This window comes from Canis lupus, chromosome 21 (genome assembly GCF_003254725.2).
Source record: "Canis lupus dingo isolate Sandy chromosome 21, ASM325472v2, whole genome shotgun sequence".
Classification (NCBI taxonomy): domain Eukaryota; kingdom Metazoa; phylum Chordata; class Mammalia; order Carnivora; family Canidae; genus Canis; species Canis lupus.
Genome location: NC_064263.1, coordinates 46,961,531 through 46,978,063, shown reverse-complemented (window position 1 = coordinate 46,978,063; position 16,533 = coordinate 46,961,531). Strand labels below are relative to the sequence as shown.

The following is a 16,533-nucleotide window of genomic DNA, read 5'->3' as shown; positions in this document are numbered from 1 at the left end:
TGTCCCAATCTACTTATAAGTAAAAAAAAAAAAAGTTCTCATAAGAACATAAATGTTCTGTCACTTTATTTTTTAGTTTAGTTTAGTTTCTATTAGAGAGAGAGAAAGGAGGGGCAGAGGGAGAGAGAGAATCTTAAGCAGGCTCTACATCCATTATGGAGACCAACACAGGGCTCCATCCATCTCATGAACCCGAGATCATGACGTGATCCAAAAATCAAGATTTGGATGCTTAACAAACTGTGCCACCCAGGTGCCTCTGTTCTCTCACTTCAAAAAGAATTGCCATTTATAAAAATAGGAGTATCTGTTCAGGTGGCCCATGTACTTATTAATATATGTATGTATGTATGTATATATATAAATGTATATATGTATAATTTACACATATAATATATGTATAAATATATATATATTTAAACCAATGCCTTTATCTATATATGGTGGGCAGTTAATTAAGATACTTTCTATCTTACAGGAAACAAAAAAAAATGAAGGTGGTAAGCTTAAGAATTGAACAAAAGAGTACAATGAAAGTCTAGGCACAGGTCGTCAAAACACTTATATTATCTTGATTAGTTAAAAGTTCAGCTTGATGAGAAAAAGTACCAGCCTTTAGAAATTCATGTGATAAAATATGCAGTTTGATCAGGAAATCATGCACAAATTCAGCTGCTTCAATATGCAGTTTGCCCATTTAATTATACAGGAGACCTGGGGAGGAGCACAGCTGGGTCTGTAAATTATGAAATGGGACAAGCCACGAATGCATCTTTATTAAAATGATTACCCAGCCTCTCTCCTACATATGAATCTCCATCAAGAGATATCAGAATAATCAATTTATTTCTGTCCTAAAACGACAATCTTTCATCAGCTAAAATGAGAGAATTTAGCAACAAAAACATGTGAGATAACACCGAAACTCTTACATTGGTAAATAAAGATAAGTACTTATATAAGTGAGTAAATGCCCCTAATCACTTAACTCTTTGCATGAAAAACAGCACACAACCCATAATGAGAAGGATGTTATACTATATATTCCCAAATAGTCAGCAGAATTTCATTGCAGTTGGGAGAGACAGGCTTCAATCTGAATTTGAGTTTTAACTCCCCCTAGTACCAACTATGAAAATAAAGTTAAAAACATAGATTCCAAGACTTTTTATTGTATAGGATGGTAAAATCAAGTACCAGTAACAAAAACTGAGGTTGCCAAGTGCAAAATTTGACAATAAAACAAATGAACTAAAAAACAAAACCAACTACTACCTTTTACATGTTAACCCTCAAAACTTAAGAGATATTCAGTATAAAAACAATTTCTATACTTAAAAAAAATAATTCATGGAGGTCACTATTTTCACTATTTTATCCCTATTTTCTCATTCATACAGGTTATTTTTTAATCTTTGGATTGTTGAGAACATTATCAAAAGCTATTCCTTGTTTGTGGATTAGTGTTGGAAAACACAGACTTAATCTGTTGTAAAAAATGAGTATAAGGAAGCTTATTCTTAAAATACTGACATTGATTTGAAATGAAATAATGGATGCAACACACATCTGGGAAATACATAATAAATACATAACAAATGTGAGTTAATTTCTGGCCCTTCTGGAGGTAACATAATATAGTGAAAAGCATGAAGAATTGCCTACCCCATGTTTAGCTTCTTTTGCTACTTATAAGCTACATTGACTTGGGAAAGTTTCTGTATCTCACTGATGTTCTGATTCTTCTTCTGTAAAGAACATAAAACATCCTTATTTTAAGGGATTGTTGGATATTAAATTTAATAAGAATAAATTACAATTTTTTATAAAATATATAGTCCATTGTAGGTGATCAATTAAATTTTGTTTGTCCTGTTTCTCTCTCTTTTTTTTTTTTACCTTGCCTTCCTTTCTTTCCATCAAAATATCTATATATTAGTAATAAATGCATGGATCTTATGAGGGTAGAAATAGTAAAATTTATTTTCATTTTGGTATTTTTGTTGTCATTACAAAACATTACAAAAGCTAAAAACATAGCTATTGGTTCATCAGTCCAGACCATCTGACCTAGCCTTCAGAATTTTTAAATTATTATTTTAAACTCTTTAATATGCACATGTTTGGTTTCAAAGCAAATATTCTCATTTGAAAATTTTTGTTGAATTAAATTTGTATTAAGAAAGACATGTACTGGGAGCCTCAGTGGCTCAGTCGGTTTAAGTGTCTACCTTTGGTTGAGATCATGATCCAGGACCCTGGGATCAAGTCCCAAATAGGGCTCTCTGCTCATCAGGGAGCCTGTTTCCTCCTCTCTCTCTGCCTGCTACTCCCCCTGCTTGTGCTCTCTCTCTGTCACATAAATAAATAAAGTCTTAAAAGAAAAAAAAAAAAAGACATGTACCAAGGAATTCGTAAAGCTTGTTTCTTGAAAGTCTCTTAAATGGGAATGTCATTCTTGTTTGTTTGTCTTACAGTAACCTAATTCTCTAGCAAGAAGAAGAAGAAGAAGAAGAAGAAGAAGAAGAAGGTGAAGAAGGTGAAGAAGAAGAAGAAGAAGAAGAAGAAGAAGAAGAAGAAGAAGAAGAAGAAGAAGAAGAAGAAGAAAGCATAAGTAACATCAATAGAGGGGTTAAGGCTTTGCAGTGATTTGTTGACAAGTCTTGGTTGAGTTTGTACCTATCTTACCAGTCTCTTATTTTGGTTCTATATTGCAAGAGAATACATTGTCTAATTCATTTTCTGCAAAACTCTTAAAAAACCCCAACAACATTGAAAGAAAATGCATTACCGGTAAACAGAAACTATAGCGACTAGAATTATCTATACTAGAACAAATCAACACTCCAAACCTACTTAATTGAGAGGTGAGAGTAGAAGCTGAAATTAAGCATTTTTTTCCTAGAATATTACAAAGGGGGAAAATTGCAATTAAATTCTAAGCTGCTTAGAAATGTGTGCATTTTGAGACAGTTCTCTGTGATACTACCACCGTTCGTTTCATTCATTACAAAGTGCACTTTAGTACTGATAACTACTTAGAAATCTTCAGATATTTGAAAAACATAGGGAAAAACAAAGATATTACAAAAGAAAAATATGATTCTGAATCAAAACAATAAATGTGAGGCCACTTAACAAAGTCAATAAGATATTAGCATGAGAATGAGTATGGGAGTCTCAATACTGATTCCCTATCAAATGACCTGAGGATTCCAGGCAGTCTTCCCTCCCTCCGTCATTTCTCAAATCTGAACTCAAACTATTATCTTTTTGAGATATATCTTTCCTGTAGCTTCACATATATGCAAGTCTGTTTGATAAATGATATTAAACATTTGCTATGGCAAATATTTTGATACGTGTTGAAGGAACAATGCTTTGTAGAATCTGTATTCTCAAATTTCTTCCAATCTAAAGCAAAAAAAAAAAAAAAAGAGAATCTTTAAAGGTAATTAAAATTCTAATTGTAAAATTTCTGGCTTAACAATACGGTGAAGTCTCATGTCCACAGAGTACAACTGTAATCTTGGAATATGTAAGATCAAGCAAGAACTCTAACAGGTGGGAAAAGAAAAACAAATGGGTAAAGACCGCATGATTGGGAAAGAAACATGGCAACAGGCAGGGCATCTTATGACCCAGACATAAAACAAGGCACCCACTTCACTAAATCAGTACCTAAACATGCGAACCTTACCCATTTGGCCTTAAATAACAAACAAACAGCAAACAAATTACTGACCAAGATATCCTCCTTCATTTATATTTATATGAGTTTCCCTTCACAGTGGGATACTCATAGGTATATGGCTCTTTCTCTGTCTTTTCACCCTTTCTGTTTTGTCCTCCTTCTGCATATTTATAGTTTGTATTATCCTCTCTGAATATTCCCTCTAAGCTAGAAAAAACAATTAAGCTGATTAAGCTGGAAATCACGCTTTGTGGTTGGCCTTTAAACTAATACACAGGCCAGCGGGCTGAGATAGATGTGAATGGTGGATCCAGGATTGGAAATGGGTAGCGCTTGTCCTCAGAGGGATTATATTAGTTTCAGGCACACAATATACTGATTTCAACAATTTCATAAGCTATGTGGTGCTATGCAGTGCTCACCACAAAAAGTGCAGCCACCATCTGTCACCCTACAATGTTATTGCCAGATTATGGACTATATTCCCAATGCTGTGCTTTTCATCTCAATGTATTTATTGTATAACTGAAAGTTTATACCTTTTAATCCCCTTCATCTATTTCACTCATCCCCCCCCAAGCACCTCTCCTCTGGCAACCACCGGTTTGTTCTCTGTATTTATGAGTATGTTTTTGTTTTTTGTCTATTTGTCCATTTGTTTTTGTTTTTTTGATATTCTTCATATAAATGAAATCACAGGGGTTTGTCTTTCTCTGACTTATTTTACTTAGCAAATACCCTCTAGGTTTATCCATGTTGTTGCAAATAGCACACAGCAAAGGAAACCATCAACAAAACAGGAGGGCAACCTCTGAATGGAAGAAGATATTTGCAAATGATGTATTTGATAGAGGTCTAATATTCAAAATATATGTCACCTATATAACACACCAGAAAACAAACAGAAACAAACAAACAAACAAACAAACAAAACAAAACAAAAAACCCAATCTTATTTAAAAATGGACAGAGGATCTGAACAGACATCTTTCCAGAGAAGACATCCAGATGGCCAACAAACACATGAAAAGATGCTCAACATCACTCATCACCAGGAGAATGCAAATCAGAAGCACCCTGGGCTATTCCCTCACACCTGTCAGAATGGGCTAGCATCAGAAAGACAAGAAGCAACAAATGTTGCTGAGGATGTGGAGAGAAGGGAACCCTGTGCTCCGTTGGTGGGAATGTAAATTGGTGCAGCCAGGGTGGAAAACACTATGGAGGTTCCTCAAAAAAATCAAGAATAAAATTACCATACGATCCAGTAATTCCACCACTGGGTATTTATCCAAAGAAAACAAAAACACGAATCCACACAAAGATAGGCACCTCTGGGGTCATTGCTACATAATTTACAATAGCCAAGAAAGGGAAGCTGTGGTGGTGTGCTTTGATTGAAAGGGTTAAGAGCAAATCTGTTTGGAATAATAAGAAAACATATGTTGAGCTTTGAAGGACAGAATGAAGTTGACAAATTCGGCAACACTGAGGGAGGGCATGACGGGATACATGAGACAACATGAACAAAGACCTGGAGGTGGGAGAGTCAGAGTCCCTCTGAAACAGTAGGTTGGCCAATTTGGCTGCTTATAGGGTAAGATGAGTATAGACTAGGAAGGTAATGCTTGAAAGGAAGGAAGAAGGTTTAAAGGGTTTACAGATTTAGCTAGTGAGTGTGAATTTAAGTCATTCGTGTGGACCCACTTATACGTTTTTAAGGGAGTAAAATGGCATCCTGAAGCTCCTTTCAGAATGATGTGGCCATAGCGCAAAAATTGAGAATGGAGAAGATTTTGGCGTGTGAATCCAGTTAAAGAGCTCCTTAAGATCAGGAAATCTCAAAGGGCCAAATTAAGGCGTCAACAGTGGAGATGTGACAAAAGTATGCTTCTCTTAATTGGAAAAGAAAAAAATAGAACCTGTATAATTTGGAAAATTCAAGTGAAATAGAGATGAAAGGAAAGGGGCTGTGTTTAGTTTAAGTAAAAAACGTTTAAAACCCTTGCATCTTCCAGGAAAGACTAAAAGCAGCCAAGAGCAGAGCATGAGAAAGGGTCAGGGGAAAGCATGTATTCTAACTAAAATTTATTTGACATTCAAAATGTTTTTCCTATGGCTGAAAAACTGTAGGTACATTTAAGGTATAAAGCTACTGAGGACCAAAGAAGCATAAGTAAACACTAATATTAAAACCACTTGTCTCTCTTGACATTCATGACAAGAGCCTAGCTACAAAATAGACTAAGTTAAAGAATGGAATTAAATTACATTAATAGGCATCAGTGCAATTTTAGTATGTTTTATTTTTTGTTGAATAATCACAAAATGGAATAAACCATCCACCTTCTTTCTATAAATCATATTTATAGTATAATTATACTATAACTACATCAAACAAAATTAAAAATAAAATTCACCTATTATTGTAGCACTCATTATTTTTACTCCTCTAGGTTGTCCATGTCCTTATATGTGTATATTTTACACGGATAAAATGACAATGCCTGTAGTATTTTGCATTCTAGTTTTGTGAATATAAATCATAAATGTTTTTTTCATATTGCTTTGTGGTTTAAGCATTTATATTTTAAATTTCCAAACAATATTCCGTTGATTAAATTTGTGGACAAAATGTAGATTTATTTTTCGGTGGTTGAAGTGTTAGGCTTTTTTGAGGTTTTCTATTATTAAAACTAATGTTGTGATTAACATCAGTCTCCATATGACAAGCCTCTTCTATAAATCCTATTGATTCATCCCAGATATTTCCCTGAATCTTTTTGCTAGGCTGCTAACTCCAACTGAGAAGCCATTTTGCCTTATTCCCCATTGCATCTGCTGAAATTAGCATATGCCATGCCCTTAACAAATGTCTGTTTAGTGTTTTTTTTTTTCTCTTTTCATCATTCATTAAAGTAGGGAGAAAAGAATGAACAATATATACTGAATGAAAGGGAAATGAATGTAGAAAACCTCTCCAAATGATTGAGTACCTTGGTTCCAGTAGAGGGCATTGCCCAGATTTTCCCACTACGAATTATTGTTTTGTTTTGTTTTTTCTATTCCTCCCTCCCAATCTTCTGAAACAGCCTTTGTTGCAGTTCATTCTCAAACTCCTCTCTCCAGTCCCCTCCTTGACACTGCAACATCCTAACATTCTGTCAATAAATCCCATTGGTTTAACTTGGGGAGAATTGCTTTTGTTTTAACCAAAGAGGTCTGCTGCTACAAGTAATCAAAACAGGAAATCCAAAGAATTTGTCTAAGGAGCTGTGGTAGAGCGACAGCTGGGTTAAGCATCTGCCTTCAGGCTCAGGTCATAATCCCAGGGTTTTGGGATGGAGCCCTAAGAAGGGCTCTGTGCTCACCAGGAAGCCTGCTACTCCCTTTCCCTCTGCCTGTGGCTCTCACTGCTTGTGCTTTCTCTCTGTCAAATAAATAAATAAAATCAAGAAAGAAAGAAAAGAAGAAAGTAGAAAGAAAAGAAAGAAAGATGAAAGAAAGAAACAGAAAGAAAGATGAAAGAAAGAAACAGAAAGAAAGAAAGAAAGAAAGAAAGAAAGAAAGAAAGAAGAAAAGAAAAGAAAAAAGGAAGAAAGAAAAGAAAAAAGAAAAGAAAGAAAAAAGAAGAAAGAGAAAAAAGAAAAGAAAGAAAAGGAAAGGAAACGAAAGGAAAAGAAAGACAAGAAAAGAAAAGAAAAAAGGAAAGAAGAAAAAAGAAAAGAAAAGAAAAGAAAAGAAAGAAAAGAAAAGAAAAGAAAAGAAAGAAAAGAAAAGAAAAGAAAAGAAAAGAAGAAAAGAAAAGAAAAGAAAAGAAAAGAAAAGAAAAGAAAAGAAAAGAAAAGAAAAAAGAAAAGGAGCAAGCTGTGGTAGAGACACTGGGAAACCACAAGAGGGAAACCTAACCCAGCTCAGAGGGTAATAGCAGCCTACTCAAGACAGATGGCCCATTTCAAAATATTATCTAATTTAATATATGCCTAAAATAAATACATATTGTTGTTTTAATTAGCATGCTTGTGTTTATTAATTCTATTCTTTCCTGCAAACATTGTGCATTTCAGGAAATCCTTTTAGCTTTTTATGGAGAGGCAAAAAGAAGGAATATGTCCAGAATACAACATGCCGTTGTCAGTTTCATTTTGCAATTTATTTCTTTATTTTTCATGCCGAGTTGAGAGTCCTAGTCAACGCCATCAAAGACTAAGAAGCTTGGATTAATGATGCTGGTGCACAGAGAGTGAGAGTGGGCAGGTGTGAAGGATTGACAAGGTAACTTTCTCTTGGATTGATGCCACCCCTTTTAGCAACTGGGAAGTATTAAGGAGGCACTTGTATTGAGCACTGGGGGTTAGATGTAAGTGATGAATCAATAAATTCTACTCCTGAAATCAATATTACACTATATGTTAACTAATTAGAATTTAAATAACCCTTTTTTTAAAAGAGAGAGGATACCATCAACTTATTTTATAGAACACAACTAATTGGATTAATTCAGAGAAGCATGATACAAGAAAAGGTTATATTATAAGTAAGTCTCAGTCATGTAAGTATACTAAATAAATGTTAAGATCAAATTTATCAATGTATCAAAACATATATGGTGATTTTCATTTTAAACCATGATTGAGTAATCCAGCCTAGACTTACTTTTCGTCTGTAAATGATAAGAAAAGAATTATAGGAAGTAGTGATTTTCAGATATTGAGCAATAGACAGTATGAAACCATAATATTGAGAGAAGAAAAAAAAATGACATCGCTCTAAGATTTCCTCAGTTTATTGCCTGGAAAAAAATTCTGCACCGTGGTAGAGAAGGGAGGAACTCTATCAGTGGAAGGAAAAAATTGAAATAAATAAATAATAGAAACAAGTCCAACATTATTTAAAAGTATGCAACAAAATTTCACACCCCAAAACATATAATTCATTATATCCAGCAACCAATAAAAAAAAAAATTCTCAAGCACAGAAATAAAGGGGAAAACGTGATTCTTAATTAGGCCAAAGAAAGCAACAAAATACAACAGCTAAAAACCCAGTCAACATGAAGGGACCCAGAAATGGCATAGATGACTAAAAAGAGCAGCCAGAGATATTAAAAAAGCTGTTATAAGTATGCTTTACAATTTCTTGAAGTTACCAAAAAACTAGATGAAAAAAAATTGGAAAATTTAATAAAGGTCTAAACGAAACTTCAATATAAAATTATTCAAATATTGAAAATGAAAAATACGCCATAAGTACTTACTAGCAAATTAGACATTGAAAAAGAAAAGGTAAGTGAACTCACAGAACTAGCAATAAAAATATTCTAAATGATGAGATTAAAAATAATGAAACTTATCTAAACTATAGGAAAATATCAAACATAATATATATGCGATTGGAGTTGAAGAAGGAAGGTGGGAAAGAGTGAGTGAACCATGTTTGAAGAACTGATGAAATTTGAGAAACAAAACAAAGAAAAAAGAGACAAAAACCAGACTCTTAAATACAGAGGACAACCTGGGGGTTGCCCGAGGGGAGGCAGGGGCTGGAGGTGGGGAGTAGATGAAGGGGATTAAGAATATACTTATCTTGATGAGAACTGATTAATGTATGAATTGTTGAATTGCTATATTGTACACCTGAAGCCAATATAATTGTATATTAATTATAGTTGAATTTTAACAAATAATGGCAACATTTTTTCTAAACTATTCAGTTTAGAATAGTTAATGCCAATGTCCAAGACACCTGTTACATTCCAAGAAGAATAACTTGAAAAAGAAAAATACACTAAAGTATATCATGATCATCAGAGGAAAACATAAACACACGAACACACACACACACACACACGAGTGGATCACAGATAATATTATCTGAAACTGCCTACCAGACACAATGACGTCTCTAAAGTAAATTGCTAATCTATATTCTATTCCCAATTAAAAAATATTCAAAAATAAATATGAAATAAAAAGAGATTAAAAGATCCTCTTCCAAACTACACACACACACACATACACATTCAAAACCTGGTAGAGGTTATTGTCAACAGATTTGCAGTCTAAGAAACATAAATCAAAAGAGTTTCTTTGGCAAGAAGAAAAAAGGTACCACATGGTAATTTGTCTATACAAACAGTGACAGGAACAAAAAGATGAGAAATATGTGTCCAAATATAAATCATTAAAAAAAAACTCTTTAAAAATGAAACTGATTTTAAAAACACAAATAATAGTATTTTATTTTTGTTTTATATATAATTAAATAAGTAGTAAAAGGCATCGCAAATTAGCACAAAGTACAAAATATGCATAAATGGACATAAACCCTAGCAGCATTCTTATTAAATATGTGAAATCATATTTGAAGGTTGACAAGTCTAAGTTGAAAATGTATATTATAGACCACAGAAAACCACAAAAAAATAAAATAAAGGGATATAGGTAATAAACTGATAGCGGAAACAAATTGAAAGCTTAAGAAAAACCCTTGATTTAACCCTTGATTGATATGGGAAGAAAGAAAGTAGAACTGATGAGACAAATAAATTGCAAATATCAGACAGTGGATATAAAACCAAGCATGTTTATTTCTCATTCATATATATTCTTGAATATGGATCTATTTTCATTTTTGCCCTCTTTTTATCAGGTTGTTTCCTTCTTATTGAGTGATGAAATCTTTTCATATTCTTTCTATACATGTTCTTTCTCAAATATATATTTCACAAATAATTTTTCCTTCCATATGGCTTGTCTTTTCATTTCCTTAACAAGTTCTCTGGAAAAACAAACATTTCCAGTCTAAGAAATTGCATCCTATCTTAAGAAATATTTTACTAACCCAAGGTCACAGATTCTTTTCTAACTTTTTCCTTTAGAAAAAGTTTGATAGTTTAGCTTTCAGAGTATACATAAATTAATTTCAAGTTAATTATTTATACATAGTAAGAGATAAGTGCTAGATTCATTTTTTCCCTTATAGATATCCAATTGACTTAGTAGAATTTACCAAATGGAGTATTCTTTACCCATCACATTATCTTGAATCCTTTTGTCCAAAAAAGACAGTGCACTGTTAAGAATTTAACATCTTTTTTTTAAGATTTTATTTATTGATTTTTTTTTTTTTTAATTTAGAGCATGTGAGCAGGGGGAGGGACAGAGGGATAGAATCTTAAGCAAGCTCCATGCCTATGCAAGCCTGACACAGGGCTCCATCTCATGACCCTGAGATCATGACCTGAGCCGAAACCAAGAGTTGGCAGCTTAACCAACTGAGCCACCCAGGCACGCCTGTGAAGGTGTGGTCTTAAAATCTGTTTTGTTCCATTGATTTTTATTTCTATGTTTACCCAGGTGAAAAAAAGTCTTGCTTAGTGTACCTTTAAGTAAGTCCTAAAATCATAAAGTCTCATATTTCCATCTTTTTATTCTTTTTAAAAATCATTATGGCTATCTTAAATTATTTGTGTTTTCATATAAATTTCAGATTCAGGCTGTGAGTTCCCCAGAAGGGAATTATAGTGGGAATTAATGAGTTTACAACTAGTAGATCAATTTGGGAATCAGGAGATCAATTTGGGAAGAACAAATTTCTTTAAACATTGTGTGGTATAATTCATGCCACTCAGTTTAAATTTTTTTTTTTTTTGTGGAAAAGAATATTTTATTGAAGCAGTTTCTCAATTAACAATGGACCAAAGTACAATTTGACTCAAACCTGCCCAACCAGCCTCAACTGCTAGTGAAAGAACCCAAACATACAGGATGGGGTGGGACCTTTAGGTCTTATTTCTGCCAATGTGGCAAAAAATAAATAAATAAATAAAAATAAAAAATAAAAAATAAAGGAAAAGAGGACAAAAGACAGACACAACCAGGTTTCCCCTTGCCCTGGGAGCTGGGTGGCAGCTGTGGCTCCTGCTCCAGATGGAATCCTGGAGGACAGGCTCCCCAACATTGGCATGGTATTCGATTGTTCAAACAATTTTATTCATAATAGCCAAAAGTTGGAAACAAGGTGCATGTCCATCAACAGGTTTATGGATAAAGAAATTGTGGAATAAGTATGCATTGAAATACTACAAAATAGAACTAATACATGTAGAAGCAACCTCACAAATAAATTTCAAAGGCATAATGTACTAAAGACGCCACACTCAAAACACAATGGGTTTGTATCCATAGTGACAGCAGGCAGATCAGTTGTTGCCAGATGTCGCAGAGAAGAGGATAGGATTGCCTCTAAATGATTATGTGAGACTTTTCTAAGGTGATAGAAATGTTCCATATAGTTACGATTGTGATTGTATTCATACAACTGTCTACCATTGTCAAAATTCACTTAATTGCTTAATTGGGTGCAATATATATTTGTATTGATATAGTTCACTAAATAGTGTTGGCAGATGAGGTCCACCATGGACCTCGAAACATGCCTTCATGGTCTTTCTGAATATGCCAAACTTCAAGGCTTGTCAATCTTCTGACAGGGAGCACCGTCTCTAAATATTTGCCTAGACTACTCATTAGGGCAGAGATATCATAGGGTGAGCACCATGGAATTGTTTGCTCCTTGAGGAAGTTTTCTTTTCTTTCTTTCTTTTTTTGTTTTTTAATTAACAGGGCCAATATATGAAACGGAAATTCCAGAAGGCCAACCCAACTGTCAGCAAACTGCTAACTCCTCTTGTGATGAGGAACACAGAGATGAATGCAGTGTTTAGAATTATGACCCGATTGACCCACCTCAGTTCTCAGAAGTTCTGACTAAAATAAAACTGTGAGCTTTCTCATGGCAAAAATAGTACCTCTTCCATCTTTTCAAATGCCCCATGTCATCTTTTTGGGAAGAGCCATTGAAAGAGATGCAGCCGCTCATGTTAGGAAAGGTCAGGAAATGGGAATGTGTGGCTCTTGCCCACACTGAACATGACTTAGGAAACAAAACATAAAGTTTCTTGCAACAAATATTATTTAAGCACATCTGGGGGAATATTAAGCTCAAGACAGATTGAAATATCCATAAAAAGCCTATAGTAGGACTGAATTGAAGGCAGAAAAAAGAAAGTTCATACTTAGAAATGACTGAAAAAATTTGCATTCACTGTGACCAAAGTTATTATTGAAATGTTCTTTTTTCTAGTCCATAAAGATAAAACTCTTCCTTTTGATCAATTTTGAAATATTGAATTCTAGTGGGTTGAGGCTCTTCAAAGTACTACCTTTGGTTAATCATGGATCTCTTATATATACTCAAAAATAACAAAAGGAGAACCTAGTAAAAGAGTAGGGTTTTCTTTAAAATCATTTGGGTGACTCTAATGTCTAATAATATATAATTATATGATTCCCTTCCACATATATCTAAGGGGAAATAAAATCCCACAGTTTTAATTAACACTTCTATGGCTTTTTGAAGTCCTTAGATAAAAGGTACTAACACAGTATAAAGTATTATAATGAATGTTCTAAAAAATGTAGATTTTAATTTGCTTTTCAATAGTGTTCCAAGATTTGAGAGTGTGTGTTACCACACAACAGGAGAACTGGTTATAATTAAGCACAAAGAGATAGCTTGAGTAAAATTATTCACATTGACTCTGAATTTAGTTACTAATGGAATTTAAGGGAAAAAAATCACAGAAATCATTTTTTTTTGTGTGTGTGCTGAGGATGAATGATATTTAATGTGGCTGTCTCCTGGCTCTATTTAACTAATATTGGAATTAGAAAAAAGTGGATAAGGAAGAAGGATATGGCTCATTTGGAATTATACTCCCCATACACAAAATAATTGAATTACAATAATGGTTATAATGAAACATTACTAAAAAACAAACTTTTTCCCTTCGATATTGGATGCTTATAAGAAGGAGAAGCTTTGTAACTTTATGTATTTTTAAAAGTTATATTTATATTTCAACAAACACTTGTTGAAATCTCTTAGTGAGCAACGTGCTAGATCCTGAAGGGGTTATACATATTCAGACAGATTTATACTATTTTACATTTGAAGGAAAGGGGAAATTGTTATGTAAAGACTATAGCAATTTTTAGGTAATACTTGCTGCACAAACTTGGAACATATTATTATATTTCTGAGTCCTAATTTTGTAGTCCAAAAATTCTATCTAATTTTATATAAAATTTAATTCAGTCCCTTGAAAAAAAGAACATGAAACAGTTACTTCTGTTTTTCTTTCTAAAAAAATAATAATTCCCCTCTTTCTTAATACAGATGGGGAAGATATATTTGAAGGTATATTTGAAGATTTATCATTTACAAAATTTGGAAGCAAATAGCTTGCACTAGAATTCAAGCTCAATATTGGGTTGGTTTTATAATATTCAGGAAGATACTTATACTCTCTCTGCTTTAGTGTTCTCATTTGTAAAATGAGAATAATTACATATTTTTTTATTTTATGAGTATTGAGTGAGTTTATTCATGAAAAGTGATTAGAATAGCACTTTCTGCAATTTAAGTTTCCAGCGAAGTATTTTTAATTAATATTTAGCTATTATTACTGTTATTATTGGGTTTTTAAAAAGCTCTAAAAACAAATTTTCTGTGCTACTCTGTGAAATATAAAAGCAGTTAGTTAGGCAACAGTTTTAAGAAATTTGGGAAACAAGTAAATAAAAATAATAAGTAATGCTCATGCAAATAGAAATTCAATTTTAAACCCATAAAGGTTAGTTCAGAAATACTAAAAAGAAACGCAGAACTTCATAAAGTAAAATTCATGGAGAATCTCCCTTAGGCTATCAAGATGGGATAGAAACAGTTCCTGGACAATTAAATTTGGAGACAGAGAAGAAGCATTCTCTATGAAAATGGATTTGTAATGACCTTGCTCTGCAAGTAGGTGTCTTCTACAAATTAATTTATTCTGTTTTGGATATTCCAAGCAGACCAAAGTGAACTTAGGTCCCCAAGCATGAAAGTCATTAACTTGTATTGGGATGTGAGTGGGGAAGAGGGTATGTGGGACTGAGAGGAAGAAATTACAGGCTAAAAGGGTAGATCAGGGCCAGACTGTAAGGAGCCCTGTTTAGACTGGATCTGGCAACTGTTGACCAAATGGAAATCAATACAGCAGAATTTTATTCATGCCTTTCCCTCTTCACATGAACAAAGTCCCCACAGTGAACTGGGTACAGGTCACTCACTGGCCATGGAACAATCATGAGCAACAAGGATCAGAAAACGTCAACGTTACTGCTACTGGACCCCCAAGACCAGGTTCTTGAGTCTCAATGTCATAGAAATGAACACTAAGCTGGAGAGAGAGAAAACAGGCAGAGTTCATCAGACATGGTTTGTATACAAGGGGGCTGGCAAGAAAGAGGAACGTCGCTTCCCCAAGGTGTGGCATGCCGGGCTTAGAAAGGCACTTTTCCCAACAGTGCCAGGCAGGGAGTAGGGATGTCTTTCATTCCTGGGGTCATTGTCCTGTGGTTGTTACTTTCTAGTGGACACAAGACAATCACAGGATGCCCTTCTCCATGGTTGACATTCTCACAGAGCTCCCAGAGAATAGAAATACTTGTGCAAGCAGCCTTTATACTGTTGCTTCTGATCCTGCTCAGACAACCATTCCTGCCTGTCTGCTGTTACCTCTCATTTGTTCTCTTTCCCAGAAGGAGATGTTTGTCTCTACGAGTAGGAGAATTTTTACCCCTTGCTTCACAGGAACTAAGTCCCTCTTGCCTGCCCTAGACTGTCTCACTGATTCGTTGTAGGACATGTGTGAGGGAGGGGGGCTGGGAAGATACTGACCATCCTAAAGAATTGTGGATTTGTGTCAATAAGCTTGGGCTGGAAACTTAGGGAGCACATGTGATATTCAGGTGCAGGTAACCAGCTTTCACTTAGAAATGAGTGCCTGGTTTTCAAGAATAAAAGATGAGCTGTTAGATAGAAAATGAATCAATGTGCTAGGAAAAGCAGAGCTGCAGCCTTGGGTCTGAGTGTGGTCACTGAAGAGGAAAATACAGGGAAGATGAGAACAGAGCATACTGTGAACTTCGCAAGTTGTGGAATAAATACTAGGATGCAGAGCCAAATGGGTAGGTAGGCAGACACATAAGTGAATCATCAAGACAGCGAGACGTCCCAGATGATTAGGCAACAGAAGATTTTCTGTGGGGCAGTTGTATGTGCAGCGTGACAGGCTACAGAAAAGTCCATGAGAAACCGGGGAGAAGAGAAGCCATTTAATTTGTCTTCTTAATTTATGATTCTTTTATCTTTCTGTCCTTATCAATATCTAAACTGTCTTTAAATTCTTTCACTGTCAAAGTTTAGGAACAGAAGCAGCCTTTAGTTATGGTTTCAATACCTGGTGTCAATGTTAAAAATATGTCTCATGGATGCTGTTATATGTTATTAGAATCAGTTTACTAATCCTCTTGTTCACCAAATGTTCACTTCATTCTTAATACAGAATAACTGCTTTTCCATGCACTAGAAGTATGATGATTAAAAAGAAAATTCCCCCTTCTTGGAATTCATATTACAAATGGAAATATTAAAAGTCATATATAAATATAAAAAGGTAATTGTAGACAGCAGTAGATGCTATGAAGAAAATAGCTGCAAAAGAAGCTAGAATGTAGGAGATTTAATTGATGGAAGCAATTTTTCATCCCTCTCTAAAGCCACCCCTTTGCATATAATTAAAGGTTTTTCTCTATCCCCATCAAGATATGGAATATATTCCCCATCCTACTGTTCCTGAAACTGGCCACTTAATTTACATTGGCAAGTGAGATGTCAGCATATATAATATAAGCAGACACTTATAAGGAGCTTATGCTTGGATTTTCTAT

General features: G+C 34.2%; 1 long non-coding RNA gene across 5 annotated transcripts in view; it reads right to left on the bottom strand.

The window, feature by feature from the left end:
• LOC112667772 (uncharacterized) overlaps nt 1-16,533 on the bottom strand; it is a 67,260-nt gene that overhangs the window by 28,819 nt on the left and 21,908 nt on the right. For 4 of the 5 annotated variants that reach the window (XR_004807693.2, XR_004807692.2, XR_007404689.1 and 1 more), the window contains exon 4: nt 1,666-1,748. The exons of the other annotated variant lie outside the window; for it this stretch is intronic. This is a non-coding gene — a long non-coding RNA (uncharacterized LOC112667772). The remainder of the gene's footprint in view (nt 1-1,665; nt 1,749-16,533) is intronic. 5 annotated transcript variants of the gene reach the window in all.